The 12,825-nt window shown below is 49.5% G+C and overlaps 1 protein-coding gene across 3 annotated transcripts in view; it reads right to left on the reverse strand.

The window, feature by feature from the left end:
- Positions 1-12,825, reverse strand: part of man1a2 (mannosidase, alpha, class 1A, member 2) — a 120,077-nt gene that overhangs the window by 55,517 nt on the left and 51,735 nt on the right. The window lies entirely within an intron of this gene.

Here is a 12,825-nt window from a genome sequence, read left to right on the forward strand (position 1 = left end):
GATGATATCTAGATCCTATGCACTGAAACGAGTATTTCAAATTCACATTGCAAAATCCTGCAGACAGTTCCCGACCACAATCTGGAGCAGGAAGATAGTTTCTAGCAAGCTGAGCTTTAAGTACACCGGATACATAAGTTAGAAAATTACAAGTTTGGGCATGTATGGAATAATGAAGTTACAGACCCAGATGTTTGTTATATATAAATGTTACAATGAGGGAATACAATGTAAACTCCCTAAAAATATAAGTTTGGTGCTCCAACTCAAAACATCTCCATGCATTTGGACCTTTGGTCTAATCATGAGTAAATTTATCACCATCTTTTTCCTTCCTCTCTCACAGGGTAGGATGGGAGGGGTAATGAATCTTCTTAATCATTTGAAAATGGTTAAGGGAAGCATAAAATGTGTCTTGGCTCTATCCCGGTTAGTCTATCAACCTATTAGGATCAGTGACTGAATCAGCAAAAGCACTCAATCATTTGAATCATGTATGGCTTATTGTGCATAGAATAATGCCAATTTGCCTCGATTTCTACAAATCCTTATCTTCAGAGATAATCAATGAGGGAGGAATCTCCAGTGAAAATGGCACAGATGGGGTCATGTGCTGGCCATCTCCCTTCCTGCAGGTTCCTAGAACAGCAAAGTAATTTATATTTAGAGATATACCAAGTACAGTCAGGGATGGGCAACAAATGCTGGCCAAGACAGTGAGGCACATGCCCCCAGAATGACTTTTTTTTTTTAAATTGGGAAGAAGTTTCCACTCCAGAGACTAACTGGAATTTTCTGCCAGAGGAAATTTACACTCCTGCTGAAGTCTATGGACTTTGAATGACTCATTGCATCGTCCAGACTCACCCCCTCTGTGACGAGGCCAGCCTTGAGAGCAGTGGTGGGCAGAAAAATCGGCATGATTCCTGCTGGCCTGTTAGACGAGTCTTCACTCCAGATTAGCTGCTTTTCAGCTCGTTATTTATGAATAAACAAGCAACTCATCTAATCACTTGGTGGGACAGGCTGGGATTCATCCACTCCACTGTTACCTCCCATAGGTTGAAGTTCTGGCACCATATATAATCAGCACCCACTCACGTATTCACTCTCTGTAGCCCAGGAGGTATTGTTGTGGGGAGTGATGAATCTGAGATTCAGCAAATCCTCAGCACTCAAATTCAGCGACCAGTGTTTGGAGAGGCTCCTCCAGGCAGTCCAGGACCAGCGGGAGATCTTCTGCCCCACAGATGGCAGCAGGATGGCCACCATCCTCACCACGACAGTTGGCAAGAGGCTGCCAGGAAGGTCAGCACATTTGGACCTCAGAAGAGTGCAGCCCTTCAGTACAGGAAGAGGATGAATTATTTCATGCGCTCCACCAGAGTATGTCAACCTTTCTCAACTCTCACTTTCATCCAGCCATCAGGCATTTTCAAAATTACAGTGACAGGGATCTCACACCTACCGAAGGTACATCAATGATTCTTTCACACACTCTTTATCATCTTCTCGAACATCCTGCACAAGTCATTTCTTTAGGCCTTACATGGGACCACTCAGCTCACATACCATGCTTATCATCTGCTCTTGCATCCATGCCGCTCACACTCACTAGGGTCCTACAACAGGAGATCCCTGATCAGTTTTTTTTGGGGGGGGGGGGGGGGGGGAAAGAGTCAGAATTGAGGCCACTCGAGGGCAGCACGGTGGCACAGTGGGTTAGCCCTGCGGCCTCACAACGCAGATTTGATCCCGGCTCTGGGTCACTGTCCGTGTGGAGTTTGCACATTCTCCCCGTGTTTGCGTGGGTTTCTCCCCCACAACCCAAAGATGTGCAGGCTAGGTGGATTGGCCACGGTAAATTGCCCCTTAATTGAAAAAAATGAATTGGGTACTCTAAATTTAAAAAAAAAGAATTGAGGCCACTCACCCCCTTAAAGCAATAGGTGGCAGCGCTCACCGTTGAAGAAAGGGTCTGTTCCTCCACCAAAAGTGAGATCGGCATTTCCCAACAAGCTCATGAGGATCCATGCAATTGTTATCATCACCCGCCAACGCAAAGTGCTCTTTCCTACAAGTGATTCTCTAACCAACCACTAATTGCATCTTCTCTCTATTGCAGCTACCAGCAAGAAAACGAATCAGGAAACCACCAGCCAGCTCATCAGTCCCAGCCCTCAGAACACCTCAGATTAGGAGGTCGAGGAATCATCCAAGGAAGTCCCACATTACTTCATTCACCTGCATCTGCCACAGGTGCAGAGACACATACTTCAGTAGCTCCTATTTCTAGGGCAGACTTGGGGGGTCACCATCTGGTGAACAGCATAGAAACATGTCCACAGCAGACAGAGGCAGTGACATCCAAGATCTCCGACACTAAAAGACTGCTGGTGACCTGTCCCCTGCTGAGCCAGAGTCCAATGACAGGCCTGTGGAATCAGCCTGAGAAATGTTGGACCACCAAAGACAGACAAGGGCACAGCAGGCAGCGTCATCATAAGCTATCACCAGATTACAACAAAGGATGGAGGAGTCCACCCACGTTCTGCCTGATGTCATGGCACCGTCTTGCGAGCGCATCGAGGGAACCATTGGAAGGGTGGCGTCCGCCACAGAGATCCTGGACCTGCACTTTATGCCGGACAAAAGCTAAGACTTGCACACCGTCGCTTCAGCCATGAGTGGGATCCATCAATGGCTAGGTGAGGGGGGCATGAGGCACCTCGATCGCCCGTCAGGTGCCCCTTCGCCTCAAGGAGCCTTGAAGCAGCCCTCAAGACACTCAGAGAGCACCAGATTCCGCCAGACACTCCAGGGGAATCCACCCAGGACTCTCCAAATCTCCTCTGCTTGTGAGCCAGTAACTTCAGTAGCTCAGGCTGGTGGGGGTCACCTGCCCACAGCAGGATACCCTTAGCAAGCTGGAGCCCTCTAGAGGACATCCACCAACGTCACCTCATTCAACAGGACATAGAAGTCAGCCTCCACCACTGTTGCGGATGTTCCGAATGCACCTAGACATAGGGGTAGAGTTAGGAAAATTAAGACATTCTGAGAACACAATGGTAGCATGGGTGTTCACTCACTGTATAGACTTTCCACACGTGTAAATATATTTTGCTTTTCTGTCTCAAGAGTCTCACTTTGTTCGCCATAAACTTGGGGCCTCAGTTCCATAATGCCTTCAGGCATCCCAACAATCCTCAAATTGTGCCTCCTGGGCAGCAGGGTAGCATGGTGGTTAGCATAAATGCTGCACAGCTCCAGGGTCCCAGGTTCGATTCCCGGCTGGGTCACTGTCTGTGTGGAGTCTGCACGTCCTCCCCCTGTGTGCGTGGGTTTCCTCCGGGTGCTCCGGTTTCCTCCCACAGTCCAAAGATGTGCGGGTTAGGTGGATTGGCCATGCTAAATTGCCAGTAGTGTCCTAATAAAAAGTAAGGTTAAGGGGGGGGTTGTTGGGTTACGGGTATAGGGTGGATACGTGGGTTCGTGTAGGGTGATCATGGCTCGGCACAACATTGAGGGCCGAAGGGCCTGTTCTGTGCTGTACTGTTCTATGGAGTGGTTCCAATCCAGAGGTCCTCCAATTTCTCGCTCAACCTTTTCTGACTGCTCATCCCTATCTTCGCCTCCAGCAAGGTCAGCCGATCCACATGTTCCACCACAGACTCTTCCACCTTCTGGATCACCAAGCCTCTCCCCCGGAGTCTCTTGCCTCGTCTCCATTCGCTCAAGCAACACCTAAACTGCTCCACCACCTTGGCCAAATCCTCCACGGCCTCTTTCCTCTGTTGCTGGAATTTGCCATTTAAAAACTCCACCTGCTGCTCCGTTGCCACTAAGCAGGCAGTGCGCCCCTTTCCCTCGGCAATCTTCATCTGTGCTGCACCACAAAAACGTCCCTGCTCCAGCTGCGCTCCCTTTCCTGTGGCACTTCTCGTCTGCTGATTCATATACCAACCTCACCAGAGGAGCATTACCTTCCCATGGCACTCATACACCTTTTGCCCTCAAACACTACACCATTCGGGTGGGGAACAACCACAAAAATCTAAACGGTCTGCAATATATATTTTTTAATGGATTGGATTGGATTTGTTTATTGTCATGTGTACCGAGGTACAGTGAAAAGTATTTTTCTGCAAGCAGCTCAAAAGATCATTCAGTACATGGGAAGAAAAGGGAATTAAACAAAATTCAAGAAAATACATAATAGGGCAACACAAGATATACAATGTACTACATAAGCATTGGCATTGGATGAAGCATACAGGGTGTAATGTTAATGAGGTCAGTAAATAAGAGGGTCATTTAGGTTAGGAGTCTGGTAACAACGAGGAAGAAGCGGTTTTTGAGTCTGTTCGTGCGTGTTCTCAGACTTCTGTATTTCCTGCCCGATGGAAAAAGTTGGAAAAGTGAGTTAGCCGGGTGGGAGGCATCCTTGATTATGCTGCCCGCTTTCCCCAGGCAGCGGGAGGTGTAGATGGTGTCAATGGATGGGAGGCAGGTTTGTGTGATGGACTGGGTGGTATTCACGACTCTCTGAAGTTCCTTGCGGTCCTGGGCCGAGCAGTTCCCATACCAGGCTGTGATGCAGCCCGATAGGATGCTTTCTATAGTGCATCTGTAAAAGTTGGTAAGTGTTAATGTGGACATGCCAAATTTCCTTAGTTTCCTGAGGAAGTATAGGCGCTGTTGTGCTTTCTTGGTGATAGCGTCAACGCGAGTGGACCAGGACAGATTTTTGGTGATACGCACCCCTAGGAATTTGAAACTTCTAACCATCTCCACCTCGGCCCCGTTGATGCTGACAGGGGTGTGTACAGTACTTTGCTTCCTGAAGTCAATGACCAGCTCTTTAGTTTTGCTGGCATTGAGGGAGAGATTGTTGTCGTTATACCACGACAATGGTGGCATTATGGCCCAGTTAAATTCCTTCACATTGAGAACTTCAGCAGCACTCACCTGAGGTTGCATCACAGGTCCCTTCATCACACCACCCCTTCCCCCAACAACACTATTTTGCTTCTAACCCTCTTATTCACTCTTGAGAACTGCAGAAAAAAATTCTTTGCTGCCTGTAATTGGGACTGGAAGGGAGATGCTGAAATACCATATTGGACAAATGCTCAACTCAATAGCAACTGCTTAAGAGTTCACTGCTCATACTGATAACAAAAGGTATCCATATAGCCTATGTATGAGCCTACTAGGCAAAAGGTACATACATAAATAAGAGGCAAAATCATTGAAAACCAATGATAGCATTGAAGCGGAGAACAAGAGAACACTATGTGAAAGCAAATGTCTTCGCCATTAGTCTGTTAACCAAGCTTCACAAGGTTTTTAATTTAAATTCAAAAAACCCATATGAAGAGCTACACGTAAAGTGTGTCTTTCTAAATGGAATATTAAGTCAAAGAAATGGAAGGAAAATTATGTACAGAGCAAACATGCTCTCAAATGTCAATGGGAAACAATATGCTTTTATTTTCATCCTTTTTTTCTATTTGCATAATTGCAGCAATCTGGTGAATTAAAGAAACAATTCTGTAAAAACAAAAAAGTTTGACAGTATGGTTTCAAGGTTCAAATTACATCAACACGATAATGGAGTTATAAAGATGAAAATTTGCAGAACGCAAGAAGTTAGAAAAATGACTAAGGGAATTCTGACGACAAAAATTACATTGTGCCACATTCGTATTCTGTTCAAAAGACATATTATTTACCATAGTTGTCTGAGTACAAGTTAGGTAGCAGTGTTGTAAAACACCAATTTTTGCATTAAATCCAAAATACAGTGACAGCAGTGCCATCAAACACTTCTCAGTCAGATATGGCAGAGGTCATCCAACATGAAGCTCTCCTTACATATCCTTGACAATGCATCTAAATCCCATGTGCCATCAGATAATTCCCAAGTAGTTAATCAGAATACTTATTTTTTTCCTCTAAGTCAATCTGACACAATAAAAGCAATTTAATGTTTCAACTGCATGATTTAATATTGTTGCTGCTAGCTGGCAAAGCAAGTATAGATTATAAAATGGATTCCCACGAGTATAAATTGACTTCCCATTATTTTCTGCAGACATCAGTCTGACCTTTCAAAATGCAATGCCAAATACATCTTAAGTTTCCATTCATAAGAACATAAGAACTAGGAGCAGGACTAGGCCATCTGGCCCCTCGAGCCTGCTCCGCCATTCAATGAGATCATGGCTGATCTTTTCTGGACTCAGCTCCACTTTCCGGCCCGAACACCATAACCCTTAATCCCTTTATTCTCCATTCACAGAAAACGTACTTGCAAATATATACACAGGTGTACATAAGTGGAATTGTCTATGGGGGGGGGGATATCATTCTTTAGTAAGAACAAAGATCAAACTCTTACTTTTACCATAGAAATATGAAGCTATTCAAAAAATACGAGACTAATACCTTTTGTGCACGTGGTGAACAATATAAGTGTTGCAAGTAAATAGCTCTTGCATACAGCACTTAAATATAATGTGCCAACCATATTGCTGGGCCTGAATGAACTCCTCCTCAAATTTGGGAAAGGTCCCAGCTAGACCAGCAAAAAAAAAATGGTAAATATGTTACATTATCAGGAACATTATTTAGACTTTGAAGCAACAGCACATATGTGGTCCTCCAAGTCATGGAAAAGGGGCAGATCCAGTATTCGACATAGCTAATGAAATTCTCCCACTGGGAATTGCTATAGATTGCTGAAAATCATTGGGGGGGGGGGGGGGGGGGGGGGGGATTCTCTGGTGTTGACACTGGCGCCGCACCTGGACCGATTCCGCTACTGTTAAGGGTCTAGCACCAGCGCCACGTGGAACACAATCGATTTTAATGAGAAACGGTGCCAGATTGGCCGGTTACGCGATTGACACACAGGAGTCTGACAAGCTGCACCCACATGTACACACTGCACTCCCCACACACACCATACCGGCCAACAAATGGCAGCGAGGAGAGTTGCCCCATGATTCACGGATGCAGAGCTGGAGACCCGCCTGGACATGGTGGAGAAGTGGAGGGTGCCCCGGTACCCCAGCCCAGGAAAGAGGCTGCCAGCCGCCGCCAATATCCATGCCGAGGCGCAAGTCGCAGAGGCGGTCAGCGCCGTGGGCAATGTCGTGCAGACAGTTAACAATGCCAAGAAAAACTGCAGAACCTCCTCAGAGCAGCCAGGCTGAGTAGGCAACATTCTGCCCCGGCACCAACCCGCATCCCACAGACCTGTGATGCTGCCCCCACCCAGAGGGCGAGGGCGAAGGAAATCCACCCAGCACCACATGCTGGCACCCATAGCAGCCGCCATGGCCAGGTGCCCTTGCCCTGGGCTGCATCCATCAGACTGCCAAGCACTATCTTTTGCTGTTTCCCCCCCCCCCCGCCCCAGAAGAAGACGCGCACAACTGCCGGGAACGGAAGACGACAGGAGGGGGAACCACTGGACCTGCAGCCCCTCGCTGTAGCAGAGCAGAGGGCCCTGGACGTGATTGGCGGCCTGAAGGAAAGGGAGGTCTCCAAGGTGGAGTTCGGCTGCGGACGAGAAACTGAGACTGTGCTTAGTTGCGGTTCCCCATGACATGTGTGTCAACTCCCATCAGTGGCTTCTGGAACGAACAGTCCCTCAATCGTGGAGATGAATAAGGGGTTGTCGGCAAGCATCCAGTACCTGCAGGTGCAGTTGTAGGACTCCATCCATGTCCAGCAGGAGGTGGTGCCAACAATGTGTGCCACTCGGGCCAAAACTGCATGGGTGACGTCCGCAGTGGAAGCATTGAGGGCGAATGCTTTGGCTATGGATCAGCATGTCCAAGGCCTGGGGCATTCTGTGCTGGCTCTGGCTGAAGCCCAGGGCAGTGTTGCCACTTCACAGGCTACCATGTGCTAGAGCCACCTGGACATCGCAGCGGTGCTCCTGAGCGTGGCCCAGTCACAGCAAGCCATGGCTGGGAACGTCAGCGGCATTGCTCAGTCACTGGCCGACGTGGTGCAGACACAGGCGGAGGTGACCCAATCCTAGAGGAATTGTCACAGTCACTGGCTGATGTGACACAAACCCAGTCAACGAGTGATGTGGCACAGTCTCAGATGGAGGTGGTCAACTCCTGTGCTCCATGGCCGTAGGCATGCAGACGCTGGTCGAGACCCGAGCATGCTGCCAGGACTCGAAGTGCCAAGTGGCGGGGGAGCCTCAGGGGATAGCTCAGCTCGCATCCCATGGAGAAGCCCTGGGGACATCGGGCACCTCAAGGGAGGAGGCGGTGATGGGGCCCGTACCGGTAACTCCCGCAGGGGAGGTGCCGGAACACTTCGCAGCTCCTCGGACGTTTTCCCCTCCCCCTCTCCCTGCCGCACCTGGTGGACAGCATGCAGATCAGGGCGGGAATAACAGCAGACCGCCTCCACGCCTGCAGTACCGTCTTGGGGATTCACCTAGACATTAGGCCTGAAAGTTAGACACCAGTTAAGTTAGTTTAATGATAGGCGCTAGGGCACAAAGCTGTAAATATTTGCTCACATTAAACACCAGTTATTACTGTTACAACCTGTCTTGGTGCTCTGTCAGATGGGTGTGAGGGGTGGGCTGGCGGGGATGATGTGGGTGGCCCTCTTTCCCTATCCTCCCCCCCCGCCTGCTAATCTACCGTTCCCACAGGGATTCGATGGGACTGTGTGAGTTCTGCTCACATGCAGGGATCACCCAGGTGGACGGTGGAAAATGCTGCCGTGGGCAGTAGTCAGACATTGTCATATGATGTGAGCACTGGTTGGTGAACCTGGAGGTGATCAGAGCGTACCATGCGGCCTCCTGTCTGGGCTCCATGTCCTGCCCAGCCACTCCCACCCCCACATGCTCCTCGTTGGACGAGGACTGGCATTCCTCTCCCCTCCTCCAGCACATCACCCCTCTGCTGCGCAATGTCGTGGAGGACGCAGCATGCCGCCATGATGTGGGAGACCCGTTCAGTGTCATACTGGAGGGCCCTTACAGGAGACCGAAGCACTGCTCGATCGCGCTTGTGGTTGCTGTATGGGTGTTGTTGTAGTGCATCTCTACATCGGTCTGTGGCCTCATAATCGATGTCATCAGGCACGGCCGGAGCAGCCAATCCCCGGGGGGGGGGGGGGGGGGGGGGGGGGGGAGAAGAGAGTCTCAAACATGTCAGAAATCGACGCGTATGCCAGGATAAAGGCGTCGTGCACACTGCCCATGTATCAGGCGCAGTGATGATTGATGCTCAGCTGATGGTCACATATCAGCTGCTCATTCATCGAGTGGTAACCCTTATATAGAACCATAGAATTTACAGTGCAGAAACAGGCCATTCGGACCATCGAGCCTGCACTGGCCTTGGAAAGAAGCCTATACCTCCACCATATCCCCGTAACCCCATCTAACCTTTTGGACACCACGGGCAATTTAGCATGGCTAATCCACCCAACCTGCACTTCTATGAACAGTGGGAGGAAACCGGAGCACCGATACAGGGTGAAAGTGCAAACTCCAAAAAGACAGTAACCGGAGGACGGAATTGAACCTGGGATCCTGGAGCTGTGAGGCAGCAGTGCTAACCACTGTGCCACCTTGCTTTTGGTTGGTTTAGAGCAACCTGTCATCAGCAGGTGCTCGTAGGGGATGCATTCCCCCGATCATCCCTTGGAACGGGGACATGCCATCGATGGCGGCGAACCTCGTCGCCCGGGCATCCTGGTAGGCTCAGTCCACATTAAAATGTATTGAGACACCTGGGGATATAGGGCCTCCGTGACTGCACGGATGCACCGAGCTCTCTGAGATCCCGACAAGTCCCCACTTGGCACTTGGAAGGACCCTGTGGCGTCAAAGTTTAAGGCAATCATCACCTTCAAGGCCACCGGGAGTGGGTGTCCTATCCATACTCCCACGGTGCCAGGTGTGCCTTCACCTGGCAGATATGTTGCGCTGTCTCCCTGCTGAGCCGGAGTCTTCGTCGGAGTGCCCAGTCCGGCAGGTCATCGAATCACAGGCACTGCCGGTACACACGACCCTCATGTGACGCCTCCTTGGCGCCTACTCCTCAGCCTAGTGGGCGGCCAGCTCTCCCTCTGGGTGGCTGCCACCTGTCCCTCTGAGGCACCCTCTACTGCTGCATGCTCCGCTGCTGTAGCTTCCTCCTCCTTGAACAATGCCAGTTGCATTGCAACCCCCAGGGCTGCAGCGACTAGCAGGAAGGCCACCATTGCTCATTAAATTCCAAAAGCCACTGTCTGCAGGGGGTTAAATAATAATAATAATTGCTTATCGTCACAAGTAGGCTTCAATGAAGTTACTGTGAAAAGCCCCTAGTCGCCACATTCCGGCGCCTGTTCGGGGAGATAATTGAACCCGCGCTGCTGGCCTTGTTCTGCATTACAAGCCAGCTTTTTAACCCACTATGCTAAACCAGCCCCTTAAAGGCCGACATGTTCGCATAGTGCATACCCCCATGTCCAACCAGATCCAATGGGCTACATGGTGGCCCCAGTTGGCACTGCGAACTCTGCCCCGACATGTTCCCCCCCCCAAACCCTGCACCCCATGCCCCAATGCCAGGCACCAAGGGGGCCTCTGTACCAGATGCCAGAGGTACCATTAGCTGGCACTGCTCTTGCCAGGAGTACGCTCCATGGTCCCTGTCCCACACCCTCATGGGGGCTACTGTGGACTTTACCCTGGGTGGGCTGCTGGCAGGTGGTGCTAGGGTGGGTGGGGTGGGAGGTAGTGCGGAGGGTGGGGTGGGGGACCCATGGAGCCGGTGTCACTCTGCAGAACCAGTGGCCAAGATGGGTGGTCAGTGGGGTCCGCGGCACGATGGCCGCCTTGCAGTCCAGGACTGCACACTGGTCCAGTCTCATGGGGGGTCACCCCAGCCACTTTGCCTGTCTCCCCCCCCCCCCCCCCCCCCCCCCCCCCCCCCCCACCTCCCCTCCCCACCAGCCCAGCCAGTCCGGCCAGTGTCCGGGCGACAGCTCACTGTCAATCCTTGGTGTCCGCCTCCTCTCTCTCTTTCTCTCCCTCTTGACTCCGGTTTCACGATTTTTAAAAGCACAAGTGAACATGCCGTTGGGAATTCGGCCCATCAGAGGCGGAGAATTGCGGAGGCCCCGGAGACTACCGGTCAGGCCTGTAATGATATGCAAATGTGATTACTGTACGTGAGTTCTGGAACGCATTGACGCCGCTGATGAGGTGACGGAGTATTGCGATTTGGCGTCAAATCAGAGCCCGCTGCAATTTTAGCATGGGAACCTATTCTTCGCCCAATCGAGTTTCCCGATTTTGGCATCAGCCAACGGAGAACCCCGCCCCATAGATCTGAAGCATTAACTGTTTCTCATCCATACATGTTGCGAAACCTGCCGAGCATTTCCAAATGACAGCATAGAGTAGCTCATGTTTTCTGTTTAACCTAAGGGATTCTGTTAGGTTACTGTCTCTAACTAGTCCATTTTTCCAAATGTGCATATATCCTGTCCCTCAGTATCTTTTCCAAAAGCTTCTCCACCACTGATGTCAGGCTCACTGACCTATAATTTGCTGAATTATCCCTTCTTCATTTCAGAAACAAGGGAACAACATCGGTTATTCCCCAGTCCTCTGGAACCTTGACTGTGATCAAAGAGGATGTGAAGTGAAGATCTCTGTTAAGGCACCAGCTATTTCGCCCCTTGACTCTCGCAGTAACCTGGGATAGATCCCATCCGGTCTCTGGGACTTGTCTACCTTAATGCAATTTAGGGTGCTCAACACTTCCTCATTTGATATATTGACGTTCAAGAACGTTCACACATCTATCCCTGACCTCAATATCTGACATGTCCTTCGCCCTGGTGAATACCAATACAAATCATTAAGGATTTCACCCACTTCTTGTGGCTCCACGCATAACTTCCCTCCACAGTCCTGGAGTGGGCCTACTCTTTCTTTTGCTACCCTCTTGCTCCTAATATTTGCATAAGCCGCCTTGGGATTTTCCTTGAACATGTTTTCGAAAGACATTTCAAGGCCCCTTTTGGCCCTCCTAATTCCATGTTTAAGTGTATTCCTACTTCACTGTACTCCTTAAGGGTTGCGTCAGTTTTTAGATGCCCAGACCTACTATATACTTCCTTTTTCCTTTTGACTAAGCTTACAATTTCCCTCGTCATCCACGGTTCCTGAATTCTGCCATTTCTATCCTTCATTTTTGCAGGAACATGCCAGTCCTACACTTCAATCAACTGGCCTTCAAAAGCCTTTTTTCACATCTTTTCAGTATCTGACAACACAATTTCTCCTGTCTCCTGCAGGCTGTTGGGCAGTTTATAGTACACTCCCAACATGTGATTTCACCCTTCTTATTCCTGAGCTCCACCATAAATGTCTCACTACAAGATCCCTCCAATGTGCCCTCCCTCAAAACAGCTGTGATCTGCTGCTAATCAGCAATGCAACTCCACCATCTCTTTTGTTTCCCCTTCTGTCCCATCTAAGGAATGATATCCTGGAATATTAAGCTGCCAGACCTGCTCCTCCTTTAACCATGACTCCGTAATTGCAATATCAGTGAGATTGTTAAATTTGCACGAGTTCTTATTCAGTTCTTAGTACGGCAATTAGGAGCAGTGCCATGTAATTAAATTATATAAATTCTGATATCATTTTCATGGCAACAAGATGAAATCACGTAAAATTATTACAAAATCCAAATACTGCGGATGCTAGAAATCTGAAACAAAATAGAAAGTGCTGGAAATATTTAGCATGTCAAGCAGCAGCTATGGAGG

Source organism: Scyliorhinus canicula, chromosome 7 (assembly GCF_902713615.1).
Source record: "Scyliorhinus canicula chromosome 7, sScyCan1.1, whole genome shotgun sequence".
NCBI classification, from domain to species: domain Eukaryota; kingdom Metazoa; phylum Chordata; class Chondrichthyes; order Carcharhiniformes; family Scyliorhinidae; genus Scyliorhinus; species Scyliorhinus canicula.